At 33.2% G+C, this 17248-nt stretch overlaps 1 protein-coding gene and 1 pseudogene across 10 annotated transcripts in view; one reads left to right on the top strand and one right to left on the bottom strand.

The window, feature by feature from the left end:
* IMMP1L (inner mitochondrial membrane peptidase subunit 1) overlaps positions 1 to 17248 on the top strand; it is an 81774-nt gene that overhangs the window by 14881 nt on the left and 49645 nt on the right. For 2 of the 10 annotated variants that reach the window (XM_045484869.1, XM_045484870.1), the window contains exon 2: positions 15963 to 16222. The exons of 4 other annotated variants lie outside the window; for them this stretch is intronic. The gene's annotated coding sequence lies outside the window, so the exon portion shown is untranslated. Of the gene's footprint in view, positions 1 to 5068; positions 5199 to 15962; positions 16223 to 17248 lie in introns of all 10 variants that reach the window. 4 more of the 10 variants (XM_045484868.1, XM_045484866.1, XM_045484865.1 and 1 more) reach the window with 3 other exon arrangements.
* Positions 6604 to 8703, bottom strand: LOC123600484 (annotated as a pseudogene).

The following is a 17248-nucleotide window of genomic DNA, read 5'->3' as shown; positions in this document are numbered from 1 at the left end:
AATCCGGGTCAAGCCTCCAACTCTCTTGAATTCTGTGAAGGCTGAGACAGATGAGGAACCTTCAGAAGAAGCTTGAAGCTAGCAGAGGTTGGTTTGTGAGGTTTGAAGAAAGAAGCTGTCTTTGTAACATAGAAGTATGTAGTGAAGCAGCAAGAGCTCATGTAGAAGCTGCAACATTATTGAGAAGATCTAGCTAAGATCATTAACAAAGGTGGTCACACTAAACTAGATTTTCAATATAGACATAGACAAAATAGCCTTCTATTGAAAGAAGATGCCATCTGGGACTTTCATAGGTAGAGAGGAGAAGTCAGTGCCTGGCTTCAAAGCTTCTAAGGACAGGCTGATTCTCTTGTTAGGGGCTAATGCAACTGATGACTTGAAGTTGAAGCCAGTGCTTATTTATCATTCTGAAAATCTAGGGCCCTTAAGAATTATGCTAAATCTATTCAGTCTGTTCTCTATAAAGGGAACACCAAACCCTGGATGACAGCACGTTTATTTACAACATAGTTTACTGAATATTTTAAGTTTAAGGTTTTCTCACAAAAAAAGATTCCTTCAAAGTGTTACTGCTCACTGACAATGTATCTGGTCACCCCAGAGCTCTGATGAAGACGTACAATGAGATGAATGTTTTCATGCCTGCTAACACAGCATCCATTCTTCACCCCATGGATCAAGGAGTAATTTTAACTTTCAAGCCTTATTATTTAAGAAATATATTTCATAAGGCTGTAACTGCAATAGATAGTGATTCCTCTGATGGATCTGGGCAAAGTAAACTGAAAGCCTTCTGGAAAGGATTTGCCATTCTAGATGACATTAACAACATTAATGATTCATGGGAAGAGGTCAAAATGTCAACATTAACAAGAGTTTGGAAGAAGTTAATTCCAGCCTTCATCGTTGACTTTGAGGGTTTCAAACCTTCAGAAAGTGACCATGGATGTGGTAGAAATAGCAAGAAAACTAGAATTAGAAGTGGAGTCTGAAGATGCAACTGAATTGCTGCAATCTCATGATAAAACTTGAATGGATGTGGAGTTGCTTCTCTGTCTCTCTCTGCCCCTCGCTCTCTCTCAAAAATAAATAAATATTGCTAAAAATCCTTTTTGTGATAAAATTCACTTTTATTTTTTTCTAAGGGTACTATTCAATGCCACTAAGTATATTTACAGTGTTGTATAAACATTGTCACTATTTTTGAAACTTTGTCATCATCTCAAACAGAAACTCTTTCCCCATTGAGCAATAACTCCCCATTCCTCCATTGCCCAGCCTCTGGTAACTTTTATTCTACTTCCTGTCTCTATGAGTTTGCATATCTAGGTACCTTATATAAGTGGAATCATATATTATTCTTTATTAGCATTTGCATAATGTTTTTCACTTAGCATAGTGTTTTTCAAAGTTCATTCATCTTGTATCATGCATCAGAACTTCATTTCTGTTTATGGTTGAATAGTATTTCATTGTATGTGTATAGCACATTTTGTTTATCCGTGCATTTTTTTGATAGACACTTGGGTTGTTTCCTTTTGCCTGTCATGAGTAATACTGAAAAGAACATTGGTGTATAAGTATCTGCTAGAGTCCCTGCTATCAGTTTCTTCAGGTGTATCCCTAGGAGTGGAATTTGCTGGATCATATGGTAAGTCTAACTTTGTGAGGAACTGCCACAGTGTTTTCCAGAGTGGCTGACCATTTTGTGTTCAGTGATAGTACTTAGGGGTTCCAGTTTCTCCCTGTGCTTAGCAACTTGTGTTGGTTTTTGTTTTTTTGGATAATAGCCATCCTAGTGAGTTTGCAGTGGTATCTGATTGTGGTTTTGATTTGCATTTTCCTAATGATTTGTGATGTTAGCATCTTATGTAATCTAGATAGCCTCAGAATTGTCCAAGTCATTTGGTACTGATTTCTTTTTTGTTTAACAGTTCCTTCTCTCTTTCTCTCACATTTTACTATAATACACCTTTAATACTTTGGAAGTCTCCTCAGCCAAATATACAATTCATTCTTAAACATTCTGCTTTTCACTCAATAGAGCACATTTCAGCCAAATTTTCTGCTAATTTGTAATGGGGATTGCTTTCCCACCAGTGTCGAATAACATATCCCTCATTTCCTTCTTGAGACTTTACCAGGAGTCCTTTTAATGTTCATATTTCTTTAACATTCTGTTCTTGCCAGTATATGTATTCTCTAAGATGATAGTTTTCTCTGCCATTCTGTCTACTACCTTCTGAACCTTTACCAGAATCTCCTTAACATGTCTATTTCTATGGCATTCTCATCAAGGCAATCTACCAATGCTCTCTTCAAACTTTTTTAATATTTACGTGTCTGTTAGAGCAACACTCCACTTCTAAATACCAAAATATGTATTAATTTCCTAGGATTTCCATAACAAATTAACACAAACTTGGAGGCTTATAACAACAGAAATTTACTTGGAAACCAAAAGTTCAAAATCAAGGTGTCCGCAGAGCCATGTTTGTCCCAAAGGCACTAGGGGAGAATTCGTCCTTGCTTCTTCTAGTTTATTATGGCTCCTGTTGCTCCTTGTCTTGTGGCAGCATTAACTCCAATCTTTGCCTCCATTTTCACATTGTCTTTTCTCCATGTTTCTCTGTGTCCTTTTCTGTCTTGTATGAGAACATTCACATTGGAGTTAGGGCCTACCCTAATCTAGAATGACCTCATATTGATCCTTACCTTAGTTATATCCACAGAGACCCTGCATCCCAGTAAGGTCACATTCTAAGATTTTTGGTAGACGTGAATTTAGGGCAGAGGGAGGAACACTATTCGACACACTGCAGTCTCATTTTAGGTAATTATATTATAAATGTGTTATATAATCTAATTATAATTTTAAAAACCAACATTTATGATATTATGAAATTATTTTTTAATGTACTAATACCATTAATGTTGATACTCATATTAGTGCTGAATAGGGAAATCATTCTTTTCAGACTTGACGATATATATTAGAAGTAAGGGTTTATTTCATGTATCTTTGCTTTTTAATGCGGATATTATACACATGTGCATGCACACACATGAATAAAAAGCACTAAAATTCTGTTGACTTACAAAAGTTTATTACTCAGTATCTGTTCATACTAATGTAGTAACATCCTAAATCCCCTCTTTATTAGAATAGTGGAGGTCTCATTGATTGGAATGAGTGTGTGAGATTAAATGTCCTTGACATTTTTCACAGTTTCGAGATTGACTCCAAAATGTTTAGTGAATTCTTCAAATATTTAAATAAATCAGAGGAAACATATTTCTATAAGTAGCAACAGTATAATTTTATGGAGTTTCCAATCAGGTTATATTGTTAAGATCAAGGACAGTGCCTATAAAAGGGTGAAAGAGTATAATTTAAGCAGACTGTTGCAGAAAAAACTCACTTTTAAGTGTCCTAACATAAAAGGGAAAAAGTTGGTAGGGTCATAAAGAGAGGAGTTTGACAAAACAATAATTGAGATTGAAACAGAAATGTATTAGAAAAGAGAGAGAAGGTGGACTGGTAGGAATAGGAAATATCACAAAAAATGAAATGAATAAATTTTTTTAATGTTTATATTTATTTTTGAGACATAGAGCATGAGCAGTGGAGGGGCAGAGAGAGAGGGAGACACAGAATCCGAAGCAGGCTCCAGGCTCTGAGCTGTCAGACCAGAGCCCGACGTGGGGCTCAAACTTGTCAACTGCGAGATCATGACCTGAGCTGAAGTCGGACGCTTAACCGACTGAGCCACCCAGGTGCCCCCAAAATGAAATGTATGAAAGCAAAGGCAAGATATAGGATAAGAGAAAGACTGTAAGGAGGGCAAAATATAAGAAATAATGCCATGAATAGCTTAATAGTAAAGTGTAGAAGATTAATAAAAATATATCAGTTTCTTTTGGCTTCATTAAAATAATAATTATTAGAGAGTCACTGTAGTCTTAATATCATATACTTAAGGTTTTCATGTTATTTTGCCAGAAGAAAATAGTAGAAACCATTTTATATATTACTTGTTAAATTTTGAATACATGTTATTAGTATTACATTGATAGTGTGTATTACATAAATTATATAAAATTATATATTTTCCAAGATGAATATTCATGTTATCTTCTTTCAATGGGAAAAATTTGTATTTCAGTGTAGACACTGAATTGTTGCATGTGAGCACATATGAAGCAAACTTTAACATCTCAAATAAAAATGGAGTTAAAACTTCATTTCGAAGTATGATTGACATACAGTTTCAGGTGTATATCATACCTATTTGATATTCTTATGTACTGTGAAATGATAAGTGTAGTTATTATCTGTCACCAAAGTTATTACGATATTATTGACCACACTGTATATTATATCCCCATGACTTATTTATTTTATAACTGAAAGTTCATTTTATAATGGGAAAATCCCTTTTTTTTTTTTTTTCCAGTCATAAGAACTGACATGGAACTATTTTAGTTGGCTGTTAGGCAGATTTGGCATCCAAGACAGTATCAAACATAGTATGTTTTTCATTTGTCACTAAATTTTTAACTGGTCACAGAGTTTTTCTGCAATTATCACGTGCATTGCTTGTATTCAGTAAATATTTGAATAATCAGTTTTAACGTATCCACATTATACACTACTTCTCTGCTGCCTTTTCATTGGTAAAATTAACCTCAGATATTCATGCTGGCATGTAGAAATGAATCTTATATCCTGTTACTTGCCAATTCTTTAGAATTTGATATATTAGAATTGTATATCAACTGTTGTCGACCCTTTTAAGTCCTTGACCACTGTTCTCTCTGGTTTAATATATCATGTCATCCACTTTCTTCTGCTTAAATTTTCTAGTGGATAAAGGACTTCAATATTCTGGGTCTTTTTTAATCATTTTATCCAAAGTATATCATATATTTGAATTCAGAATCCCATTGAACCACTAAGAGGAATATGTACCTTAAAAACGAGAGACATTTAGTCATATACTAATTTTACATAACATGGCTGGGGGAATCCTTTACCTAATATAATTTTTATTTCCTGCTTTAGGAATTCTGAAATCGTGGATCACCCATATATACTTTGAGAACATGCTTTAAGTGTTTTTTGTTTTTTGTTTTTTTTTCTGGAAGCCTTACACCTGCCCTAAAAATTGAATGTATTGTAGAACAGACCTATGGTAAGTGGTTCTTTTTTCCCCTTTTTCTTCTGTCCGGTTCATGTTCAAGTTAAGTCTTATGAATGTTGTAATGCTGCTCCCTGCTGGACACTGTAATTTTTTAAAGTTGGCACTTAATAGATGGGCAAATAACTGGTTAGCTGGACCCACTGAAGAAGGAAATCCTTGGCTACATTCATAGAAAAACAACAATATGCAACAAAAGCAACTGTATTAAAATGGGGTGATACCATCGTGATTGTGTTGATATCTGGAGTATGATGAAGGGGCTGGTAGTCTTGTTTCTAAATTTCATTGTCCACTTGTTGAGTGGCATCTAAAAGTTATAACAAACATACATCGAAAGATGCTTGTAGATGATGGACCTTTTAGGATTTCCTAAATTGTGTGTATATAATGTTTATAAATGAAGTCAGTTTATTTGTATTCTTTTCATTATTATCTTTTTTGTAATAATTTTAATTCCCTGTATTTTTTGTTTTTCCAAAGAAATATTTAAAATCGCTCCAGTATAATTTAAATTAGGCATTATTGGATCTATTTTTGAATGAGTCTTCCTATGTTACACTTTGTACAGTAGACTTTAAGTGTAACTTGCTTTGTATATCCATCCTGTAATCCAGCTACCATGTTTTCTAGTACACACAGGGAACCATACTTGCCTTACACAGAGTGACATTGGGTTGGACCTCAAGTGTCATGTCTATGTCCTTCCTATCATAAATCTTCACACTGTATGCATACACAGACTCCCAAAATTGGAGCCATATAAAATGTGTGACAGTTAAGAGTGTTTTTCTTCCTACCCATGAGCTAAATAAAATATGATGTTTTTTGGAGTGCAGCCTGTATAAAATTATTACTTGGATGTAATGTATACATTTAAAGTAAGCATACGTTTCATTGAAAAGAAGTAACAGAAACAACATTGAGCTAAGCAAAGATTTAATAGGGTAACTAATGCTCTTTAAGGGGCTGGGACTTTTTTTGTAGCCTTTGGGAAAGCCTATGAAATCTATTCTTAATTAGGGTTGTGGAGAATTAGGCATAGTAACTTATTTGTTTATTATTAAAATATTGCAATAAAAATTAGAAATGTAGACCAAGAAAATAAAATTGTTAGCAAAAAACGTGAACACTCTTTTCCTTCTCCATAAGAATATATTATTTCAGAAAATATACCATTTTAAACCTTTTATTATAAAACATACCATCATATAGAAACATAAATGTATAGTAAAAAGAATAAATATAAAGCAGGCAACCATGTAATTGTAGATCATTCCTGGCAGGCCAGAAACTCTTAATGTAATCTTCCTTTTCTTTAGAGGTAACCGATGTCCTGATTTTCATGGTAATTATTTATATATTCTCTCTATAATTTTTATCATTTTTATCTGTATTTCTCAGCAGTATGTTTACTTTTTGTGTCTTTTTAATCATTATGGAATCACATTTTTTTGTAACCAATTTAATATTTTTATTGGAAATGTTTTTGTTATTTAGGAGGAGAAGGGTATAAAGAATTAGAGATCTCAATGTAAAGTCAAAGAGGACTCGCTCTAGTGTACTGGGGAGCTGAGGGACAGGAGGGGTTCTAAGAAATTTAGATGTAGCAGCAATTAGAGTGGGATCAGGATGCCTGGGGACAGCCTTTGGCCTTTCATGGTAAGTGAGAGGCTGGAAAGATGGCTAGGAAGGGACAGCATTCTTCAGGAAAGGGTATAGGCTAGGGGTGGAAGGTATTAATGCTGATGGGTCCTATCACAATATGGTCAGAGACTTTGAGGGAAAACAGGTGAGTTATCTAGTGTGCACTGTTTGCAGGACCCCAAACCTGATACTGTCACAGTGCACACGTTGTGTTTCTTGGGACAAGTTTAGGAGCAGAAGCTCAGAGCTCCTTCTCAGCAGGGATGGAGGCCACCCTGTTGCTGCTGCTGCCACTGCTTAGCCTCCTCTACTGAATGGTGAATGATGGAGGAAATTCCCAGCAACATGTGGCCCAGGCCTTGTGACAACATGGAGGTCCAACTGAAGGAGCTCCCTGAGTACTTTCTTTGGGCCAAGTCCTTTAGAGTCAGCTTGTGGAGTAGAGCCTGTAGAATGTGGCTTTGATGTCAGGCTGCCAAAGAAGTCCCAAGGGTTTTGCTTGTATACACTGGAAGTGATGAGGGTGATGTCCTTTCTGTGCTTGGGGTTCCTCTGGCCCAGCCCATATGACAGTACCCATTTCTGCTGGGGTCCAGCTTTCCCCAAACTCCAGCACCATCAGCCTGTGTCTTCTTCCAGCAGCTGGAAGAAGTCCTTGCTCTCTATGGAGGTCCCATCCTCCTCTAGCACCTGTGTTAGCATTCCTGTCAGCTGTACGGTCTCCATCACCTTGTCTAGCGGTTCTTGGCAGCTGGCATCTTTGATCACAGAGAAAGAAAGGTGGCTGGGGGTAGCGGAGCTGAGATCCGGACCCTATGACCAAACTCAGAGCTCATATTAGATACTTACCTAAGACTGGTGACTATGACTGCCTTCGTGCTTTCCTTCAGGTTGGTGCTTACCTGCTGCCATATGATGCTGGAATGGCTGTGGGGTGTTCAGTGGGGTCCCAGGCAGCATGGGATATGGGTGGGTCAGTTGGTAAGCACCATTGTCTGAAATCACATGCATTTTTTTTTCCTTTACTTAGCATTATGATTTGGAGATCATCTATATAGTTGCATGTAATATTCATTCCTTTTCATTATTATATATTATTCCTTTGGAATGACTATGACAGGATTCATTCATGCTGTTGTTGGTGGATAGTGTTTGGCTATTATAAATGACATTGCCACGAGCGTTCTTTTACATATATGTTGTTTTTTTATTGGTGTGAAGTGGAAAAGTCATATATTTTCAGGTTAAAGATAATTGATTATATGGCATTTTAAATTAATTTAAATGATTACATGAGAAATTTATTATATTCTGAGAGTAACACGTAATAAACATTGGAAAAGATTCTGAAATGATTATAATTTCTTTTATTCTAGGCCTTAGATGTACAGTAAAGTGGCATATAGTTTGTGATGGTATCAAAATAGTATACATATAGATGTTTAGACATAGTAAAGAAATAGATTTAAGGCTTAAGGTAGTAGCTCTTTGGTTTACTTTATTAGTGCATTCAGTCTGTTAACTATCGTGTCGTATTTTGTATAACTTCTTCACTTTACTGAAGAAGAAACTAAGGAAGGCTAGAGAGATTGAGTCACATGGACAAGGTCATGTAGCAAGTTGGAGCTAGAAACCAGATCAACCTGTCTACTTGGCAGTCACAACTTAAAACAAACTAAAAAGTGAAATCAGGATATCTTTTTGAGTGTGTACAGCCATTTAAGTGGAAAATTTGCCTGACTAGCTTTCAGAAATCATCAGATGTTCTTTTGACTATTCACCAAGAATTGGCTTAGCCTAGAGTTGCATGTTTGAAGCCCCCAAAATGTTACCACACTTTATCATAGATCATTTTCTAAAAGACAGCTATAGTATATCCTAATTTTGAAAATTTTATTTTGAGCAATCCCTCATTCCTTAGGCTATTATTAACAAATAGTATATTTCTCATCTGTTTGTTTTGTAGATAAATGAATCTTATCCTTTTATGTGCCAAAACTTTTTTTGTATGAACATTTTTACATAATGTTTCTAAAATTTAAAGTTTACCCATCTGTTTTCTTAAACAGTACAAATGGAGTATAATTTAAGGGTTTGTTTGTTTGTTTGTTTGTTTTTATGGCTCAGAATTGTCATTGTAAACATCAGTCACTTCACAGAATTTATGTGATTTCCTTAGAGACTTTTGCTGCATAGGACTGTTCTCCTAAATTGTCCTAGACTGATAGGCTTTTATGTCCCATGTGCTACTTGTGTGATGTTTTGTTTTACCTTTGTTAGGTAATTCTTGTTTCTTGGCTTTCTGTTCATTATATTGACTCTAATGTTAAAATCAACATTGTTTGGGTAAGAGCTTAAGTATGGTTCTGCCATCTACTGACTAAGGGCACAGAAGGTGTGGCAGCTTTTTAAAATTTATTTTGGGTTCATCAACTAGATTCGCCACTTTGTTTTTGGAGTTCTGAGATAACCTGATGGCTGATTTCTGAACAATTGAAATGCAACATAGATTACAAATACCGGTGCGTCCTTATTTGGGGGATTAAAATTATCGTGTACACATTTTCTTATAAAACAGTGATATTGAAACAATTTGCTTAAGGACTCCTTCAAATGGGAAGTCCAATGGACCTAAGTGGGCATTTTCTAATTATAAAATATTTGATAGGATGGACATTGAAATAAAAACAGTGTATTAGTTGACACAGCCATTTGAAAATGGCAGTCATAAAAATTAAACCACCTTTGAAATTATAGCTTTTTAAAGGACAATATAGAAGTCACATGGATTTGGTTTCATGAAAACTTAAATGCCTCAGGAAAACATTCATTTCAAAGTGAAATGCATTTGACTGCTTACCCAATTATAAACCACTAAATGTTAATTTAAAAAAAAAAAAAACTGGAATGGGAGAGTATATTTGTTTTTAGATGACAGGAGATAATTGGGAGGAAAGATAGATAGTTTCTATCCCAGTACATTAGGCATCAATATGATGATTTCTTATGTCAGTGAGGTTTTTTTTTTTTTTAATTTGAAAATTCCTTTGTTTTAATTTATGTGAACGGATTTTAATTCTGCATTAGGAGTAAAACAAACAAAGAGCTTTCTGTAGTTTTTTGCAATTAGAACGTTGGCAATTGCCTTATGAACAAATTATCTTAGAGGCCAAATGAAAGGATTAGGTTTTCCTAGGATACATCTGAGATGCATCTGTGGTGGAAGTGCAAAATGACACAACCCTCGTAGAAGACAAATTGGCAATTTCTAGGAAAAGACCAATGCATTTAAACTTCTCTGTATACTAGTTCCAGAAATTTATTACAGATGTACTTGTGTACTCATGTAATACTATATGTACAGGAGTTTTCACTGTAGCATTTTTGCAGTAGCAAAAGATTGGAAACACCCCTACTGTCTATCAGTAGGGTACTGGTTAATGTGAACTGTGGCATATCTATACAATGTAAAACTCTACAGCCGTGAAAAAAAAGAAAGGATATTTTCTATATGCAGATTTAGAACATTTTGAAACATACGTTGTTGTTTTAAAAGAGCAAAGTTCAAACAGTGTATGGTAAATTACTTTTTGCATAAAGGGGGAAGGAAATAAAAATACATATTCCTATTTGCTTATATTTGCAAAAAGAAAATCTGGGAGGTTATGCAAAATCTAAATCCTATGTGTGGATGGGTGAGGAAAATGGAGTAGATGGAACTTTAACTGTGTATCGTCTAGATTGTTCTTAATATTTAAATAATATGTTACTCATTAAAAATAGTTTTGTTTCATTTGTAAATCATATGAGTGGGAAAGAAAGGGGTAAGTCTGCTACATTTACCACAGAAATTAGCTAATGTTACTCCTTTATCTCCAGATCCTGGTAAGCACTGAATAAGTATTTGTTACACAAATGAAAATTGAACTCTGTAATCTTTAGATGGTCTCTTTTACCTTATTTCTTACTTATTTACTTATGAATTTATTCTTTTAGCTTATATCTTAAAGTATCTTTTTAATATGAGAAAAACAGTAATGTAATCATGTGTTGATTCCAGTATAGAAATAAAGGAAAATATTTAAGTGGGAGGTAATGAGATACATTGTTTAGTTTATTATCATATTATCAGGAAGTTTTATTTGTATGATAGTGATATTAAGGAATTAATTATATTTTCTTTTAACTTCATTGAGAAGTAAAATAGTTCTCTATTAAATTAGGTAATAAGCTTTCATAATTAGCAAATAAAAGTTTATGAAATTTGAAGGCAAAGGGGGAGATGGCAAACATATTTGTTAAGCTGCCTTACCTTCTGTCTTACTTTATTTTCTAACATATGGGCAAATGTTCCGTCCTGAGATTATTTTAGGTCTATTATATAGCAGCAGCAGCAGCAATTTCTGACAGAAAGACCAGATACCTCTGAGTCTGGTATTAGAGTTTGGGGATGGGGGAGGAGAATAGGGTTGATTGGCTTTTGCTCTTCTGTTTCAAAGAATCCAGGAATTTGTTTCGGCTGTTGAGTTGAAAATTTGAGTATTCAAATAAGTAGTATAAGAATGCTTAGTTTTCACTTTTAGATTTTATATATGTCACCTGTTTCTAAATTTCTTATGACAAGGATTTTGACTGCCTTTGTATACTATTTTTGTGTAAAACTGCCTTTTTAAAGAAAATTATATATGCAGAGAAGTGCACATATTAAAGTAGATGGCTCAATGAATTTTTCAGAAGCCAAATACACCGATGTAACCAGCACCCAGATAAAAGAAACATTATGTATGTATTTTATACATACAATTACACAGTATAATTTTTTTGTGTCTAGTTTCCTTTGCTCAACATCATGTCTTGCTATTCATCTACATTGCATGAAGTTGTGATTGGTTCATTTTCATAGCTCCATTCCATTATATGACTATATCACAATATTTTTAGTCCATTCTGTTAATGGACATTTGGGTGGTTTTCCATATAATGCTATTATAAACATTCTAATACATATTTCTTGATTAATATACGTGCATATTTCTTTTGAGGATGTCTATCAGTAGAGTACTGATTAAATGAACTGTGGCATATCTATACAATGAAATACTCTACAGCTATAAAAAAAGAAATGATGTTCTCTATGTTATATTTGAAAACTATTTTTAGAAGCTTCTTTTTAATTATTTTTATTTTAAGTAGGATTTTTTGTGAGCATCCATTTGTGCCCAAGTTATGAACATTCTTAAGGCCTTCTGTGATACTTTTTATTATTCAGAAATATTTTAGATACATGTTCTGATTATGTGCCATTAGTATATTGCAGAAAAGTGTTTTATATGTTTTAGTTTGTATCTTAATAATGTATATCGTAAACTTCATGATTATTGTATTATTTAATTTTGCATTTATATTTCATAATGAGAGTAATTACCTATTTAAAAATGCATTTTGTCTCTGATCACAGTGCTGAGCTTAAAGAAAGGCAGTTGTACTGGACTCTTAACTAAGTACTTAGATATTTTTCACTTGTCATTACATTTTTTAGTTTAAAGCATCAAATTAAATATTATTTTATCCTGGCTTTTATTTTAATTCATGCATTTAAAAACTGAAATTTAGATAAAAGATAGTTTCAAAATAAATTCAGTATATTATTTATGAGTGGAGCAACACATTAGCATTGGGTTCACAATAGATCATATCGCTTTTATTCCATCTTACAAGCTTAGCAGCACAAACAGAATAATCAACATATTATTTGGCTGTCATCTGCTGAACAGAAACCAGAGATCACAAGGAGGTTTTCCCTAGCTGTGGTGATGGCCTTTTTGTTCCAAGCCCCCATCTGGGAGGGCCATGGTGTGTTATCATATGGAACGCGGGGTTTTCTGTAATCTGCTTAGCTGCACTGCAGTTTGAATCTTCATTCCATGTTTGTGTAATTTATAATTTTAATGAGACCATGGCTCTTCTGGGCTTTGAAATATATTAAAAGCTCTTTTGTGCATATGCTTTTGTTCTTGCTTAATAGGCTCAGTGTATTTAAAACTGATGAATTTTTATTCATGAATTTGGATGTCTGGGGATTAACTTAGACTGAATATCATTACACTCATATTTTGATGGTTAGAAAGTTTTTTTATTGTTATTATTTTGTTTTTGTGTGTGTCTCTGTGTCTGTGTGTGTCTGTGTGATACTTGTTACCAGAAAAGCAAAGAACTTATATAATTTTGAAAGACTAGGAAAAAGTGACATGGCTGGATCGTAAAGAATTAATTTAGATTTTATCCATGTTATTTATTCATACTCATATTTCATGATTAGTTGGTATTTTAGATAAATGTTATAAAGAAATAATTATGAAAAAGCAACTTTTAAATGAGTTAATACTTTATGTACTATTGTTTATATTGGAATAATATTCCAGTGTGTGACAAAGACAGGCTTTGTATTTTAATTGTATGACATCAATTTTCTGGCCATACTAAATCTGCCATTAGCTTTCTTGAATTAAATTAGGTATATATTTTATATTTTAACTATTTGTAGTCTTTCTTATTTCTGTAAAACCTTAATTAATGGATTTTTTAACCTACATTGGTGTATATAATGAAAAGACTAATGGAAAAGCATTACATGCTTTTTATTACATGCTTCAAATCTCTGTAGTTATTACTTATAATGTATTTTTAAAAATGGAATATAAACAATTGTACAGTCCTTTAGAAGAGAACCATGGCCCTTTTTAGATCCAGACATGTTTTTTTGAAGTTGCTATCTATTGGATTCAATTAGGGGTAACATATAGACTTACTAGTCTTTTATGAAGTTGCCCAAAGTATATATTTTTTTTGTAAAAACCTGTGTTTAATAGACTAAAGCATTTTGTAACTATAAAATATCGTTCATCGTATGGTGGTCAGAGGTCTCGTTGGTCCCTTCTTCTCCCCCATTACCCTTAACCTAGAAACGTGAAATAGAGGCAGAAATGACAGCATTTTGTTCTTTTCTAAGCTAATCTATCAGATATGACACTGAAATGTTTGTTCTTCTAGAATAACTCTCTGCTTTAGTATTTATTAGTTGTGCAATTTCAGTTAGTTTAGGAATTTACTGTTAAAAATGTATGATCTAAAGCAGTGCTGTCCAGTAAAATATAGTGCAAGTCACTTAAGTATTTTATTTAATCCATTATATCCAAAATACTATTTTCAATAATATGAATTATTTTATTGTTTTTTTGTACTATGTCTTCAAAGTCCAAGTGTGTATTTTATACTCACAATACATCACAATTTGGACTAGTCACATTTCAAGTTCTCAGTAGCCATATATAGCTAATGACTACCTTATTGAACAGTGTAGCTCTAAAGTTCTACAGAAATGTGTATTTTTTGCATTCCTCATTAATTTTCTAGCTATATCCTATTCAAGACGACCAAAGAATGTTCATTGACTATCTAATTGAAATTACATACGGTGTTTTTTATAGCTCTACCACTGATACTATTGGTATATATCTGCCTGATTAATACACAGAATCAGAGTTATGTTACCTGATTCCTGTCTACTTATCAGATATTGTATAGATATGCTTAAATATATTGTGATAATAAGGAAATAATGGCTAATGTAATGGATGTAGTATGTTCCTCAGCAATTGTGGGCAAATCAAACTTGTCAGACGTGTTTTAAGTATACCAAGGAGCTTAGTTTTATAAGAATCTCATGGCAAATCTTAATATTTTTTTTTTTAAGTAGAGAACTCCTCTTCACATTCTTAGAATTTTTCTGTATAGTTATTTGTGGGAACGTATATGTCTCTTTTCACATAAGTTTGCTTAGAGCTCATACTGCTTTAAACTTGGTAGAAAAAAAACAAAATAAAGTTCTCTAGGATTCTATACATTTTAAATGCTCTGTATATATTCAAATAGGAGAGGGAACGTCTTTAAGTACTTTAGAAGCACGTAGTTAAGAACTATAAAACATTGAATGACGATTTGAATTGATTCAAATATTTTAAAGTGTAAAATGATCAAGGTGATGTGTATAAAATACTGTCACTACACGTCCTTTATAAAAAGTAGAGACTTTTTGTGTAACTGGTTCTTGCTCAAGTATGGTTTTGAGAGAAAATCTCAAAAGGAGATCTCTGAACTTTCACGTTTGAAAATTTTAACACTTTAAAATTTTGAGGGAAATGAGCTAATTTTTATGTAATCTAACTTTTATGTAGATATTACCTGATGCCTGTTGTATCCTTTTACTCACTTAAATTTTTATTGACTTCTCTGTGACTTCTGCATTTAAAGTGTTGACACAAAATGTTAAACTATTCTTTAAACAATACCTCTAGTTTCTTGGAGATGATAAATCCATCCATTGATTTCCTAATTTTATTATGTACACAGTCAATTGTAATCCAAGATTACAGCAAACAAGATGTTAATTTCGAGCCATAATCTATGTACATTTCAATTACAGAGCATGATTGTTATAGAAGCACAGAATAAAAAGGAATAACATTTGTGCTATCCTCACAGGAGCTGTCAATAAAAGATGTAATAGGGGATTTAGGAATCTGGAAATGGCCAACTAATTTATGTGAATCTATTTTATTTCAGCTAGAAAGACCAAGCTCTTTTTCGTCTGCACTGCATATTGCAGAGCACAGGCTGTCTATAGAAAACCAGGCGGCTGCATATGGATAGTCCCTTGATATCATTCACTTGCTGTGTAATCTTATTATGCAAAGTTCTAATCTTCACCTAGAATGAATGCCTCTGGGTCAGAATATAGTCATATCAGGGTTTTTGAGGTCATGTTTTGTGATCCTTAGCTTATTCTTCTAAGTAGAGCTGGGATTTAAAGGGTATTCCCCAGACGCTAGCAGAGATAGACAGCAGAACCTGCTGCCTTTTTGGAAGACAAGACCAACATGAGGTCCCTGGTAGGATTAAACTTGATTTGTAGCTGTAGGATTTTTTAACAGATGTATTATTGGACAGGGAATAGGGGGCCACCAGCACAGCAAAATTGAATCACGACTGGCATTCTCAGGGAGTTTGCTGCCTGCTAAAACAGCAGCTGCATGTGGATTTGACTTCTTTCAGGTGAAGCGACTTCCAGTCATTTGGAAAGGATGGGATGAAAAGGAACCTTGGTGATAATTTTGATGTCTGCAAGATTTAGTACCAGTGTAATGGGATTATCGGTAACACCTTCACTGCAGAAAAAGCCACCTGGCGCTATAACTGGCAGCAACTGAGAACTAATCCTTTCCCATCTCTTGGATGTCATTCACGAAGCTCAAAGCGATTTCTACCCTGCTAACTGTGATTAATTTTATAAACAACAACAACAAAAAAATCAGGTGATCAAGGCAAAGAATGTGCTTTTTATTATTTTTAATGTTTAGCCTTATTATAAGCTATACGACTTATAAATTATATAAGGCGTGCATAAACTATATGTATGACTTAAAAAATGTATTAAAATGTTCAAATAAAAAAGTTGATTAATAATATCTTTTATACTTTTTCCAGTTGATTGACAGTGTATTTGCTATTGGTAAAGATTTATATTTGAGATTAAATATTAACTTAAATACTTTAGTGTTCTTTTGGATATAAGGTCATTATCACTAAATTAATCAAAATATCTATAGGTGTAAGGAATTCGTCATACGTTTTACCTGTTTATTAAAGACTGCTTTGATTCCTGCTGATTAAATGTTTTTAGCGAGGTAAACCATTTTTAATGATATAAAAATAGACATTTATATTTTTGATGATTAAGGTAATGCTATCTCAAACCAATGAAAAGAGCTTTCTGTGAAAATATATGATTTTAATATATAAAAATCCTAAAATAGCTAATATTAATACTGAGTGACATTTTTTAAAATCAGAAATTCTTAGTGAAAGTTTTCCTTTAGCAGGTAGAGGTTTAGTTATTTGCTCTAGAATCATGTATTAGTTAATTGAGGTTTTTGTTTTTTAAGCATTTTATGTCAACTAAAAACTTTATCAAGTACTTTGTTTAGAGGTGTTAATTATTTTAATATTCTTCTCCTACATGGTCCAGAATAAACTGAAAGAAAATGAAGTGAAATTATCCCATCAGTCACCCAAACAGTATGCAACATAACTGCCAAGACTAGAAAAGATAATTAGTGTTGTCAGTGTTATGATCCTAGAGTACTTACTTTTAAAATATTTATTCATAGAACTTGATTTTTATCTTATTGTTTTTGATTTAGTAGCTTTTTATTAAAAAAATTATAAAATCTTAATATAAAAATTTAACTATAGGTGAATAATTTTTACAACTATAAGAATTATTAAAATCTAATCATTATGCACAATGCATTGATTTACTTGTAGCCTCTATTTACATA

Source organism: Leopardus geoffroyi, chromosome D1 (genome assembly GCF_018350155.1).
Source record: "Leopardus geoffroyi isolate Oge1 chromosome D1, O.geoffroyi_Oge1_pat1.0, whole genome shotgun sequence".
NCBI classification, from domain to species: domain Eukaryota; kingdom Metazoa; phylum Chordata; class Mammalia; order Carnivora; family Felidae; genus Leopardus; species Leopardus geoffroyi.
Note: the sequence above shows the minus strand (reverse complement) of the source record. Positions and strands in the feature narration are given on the sequence as shown.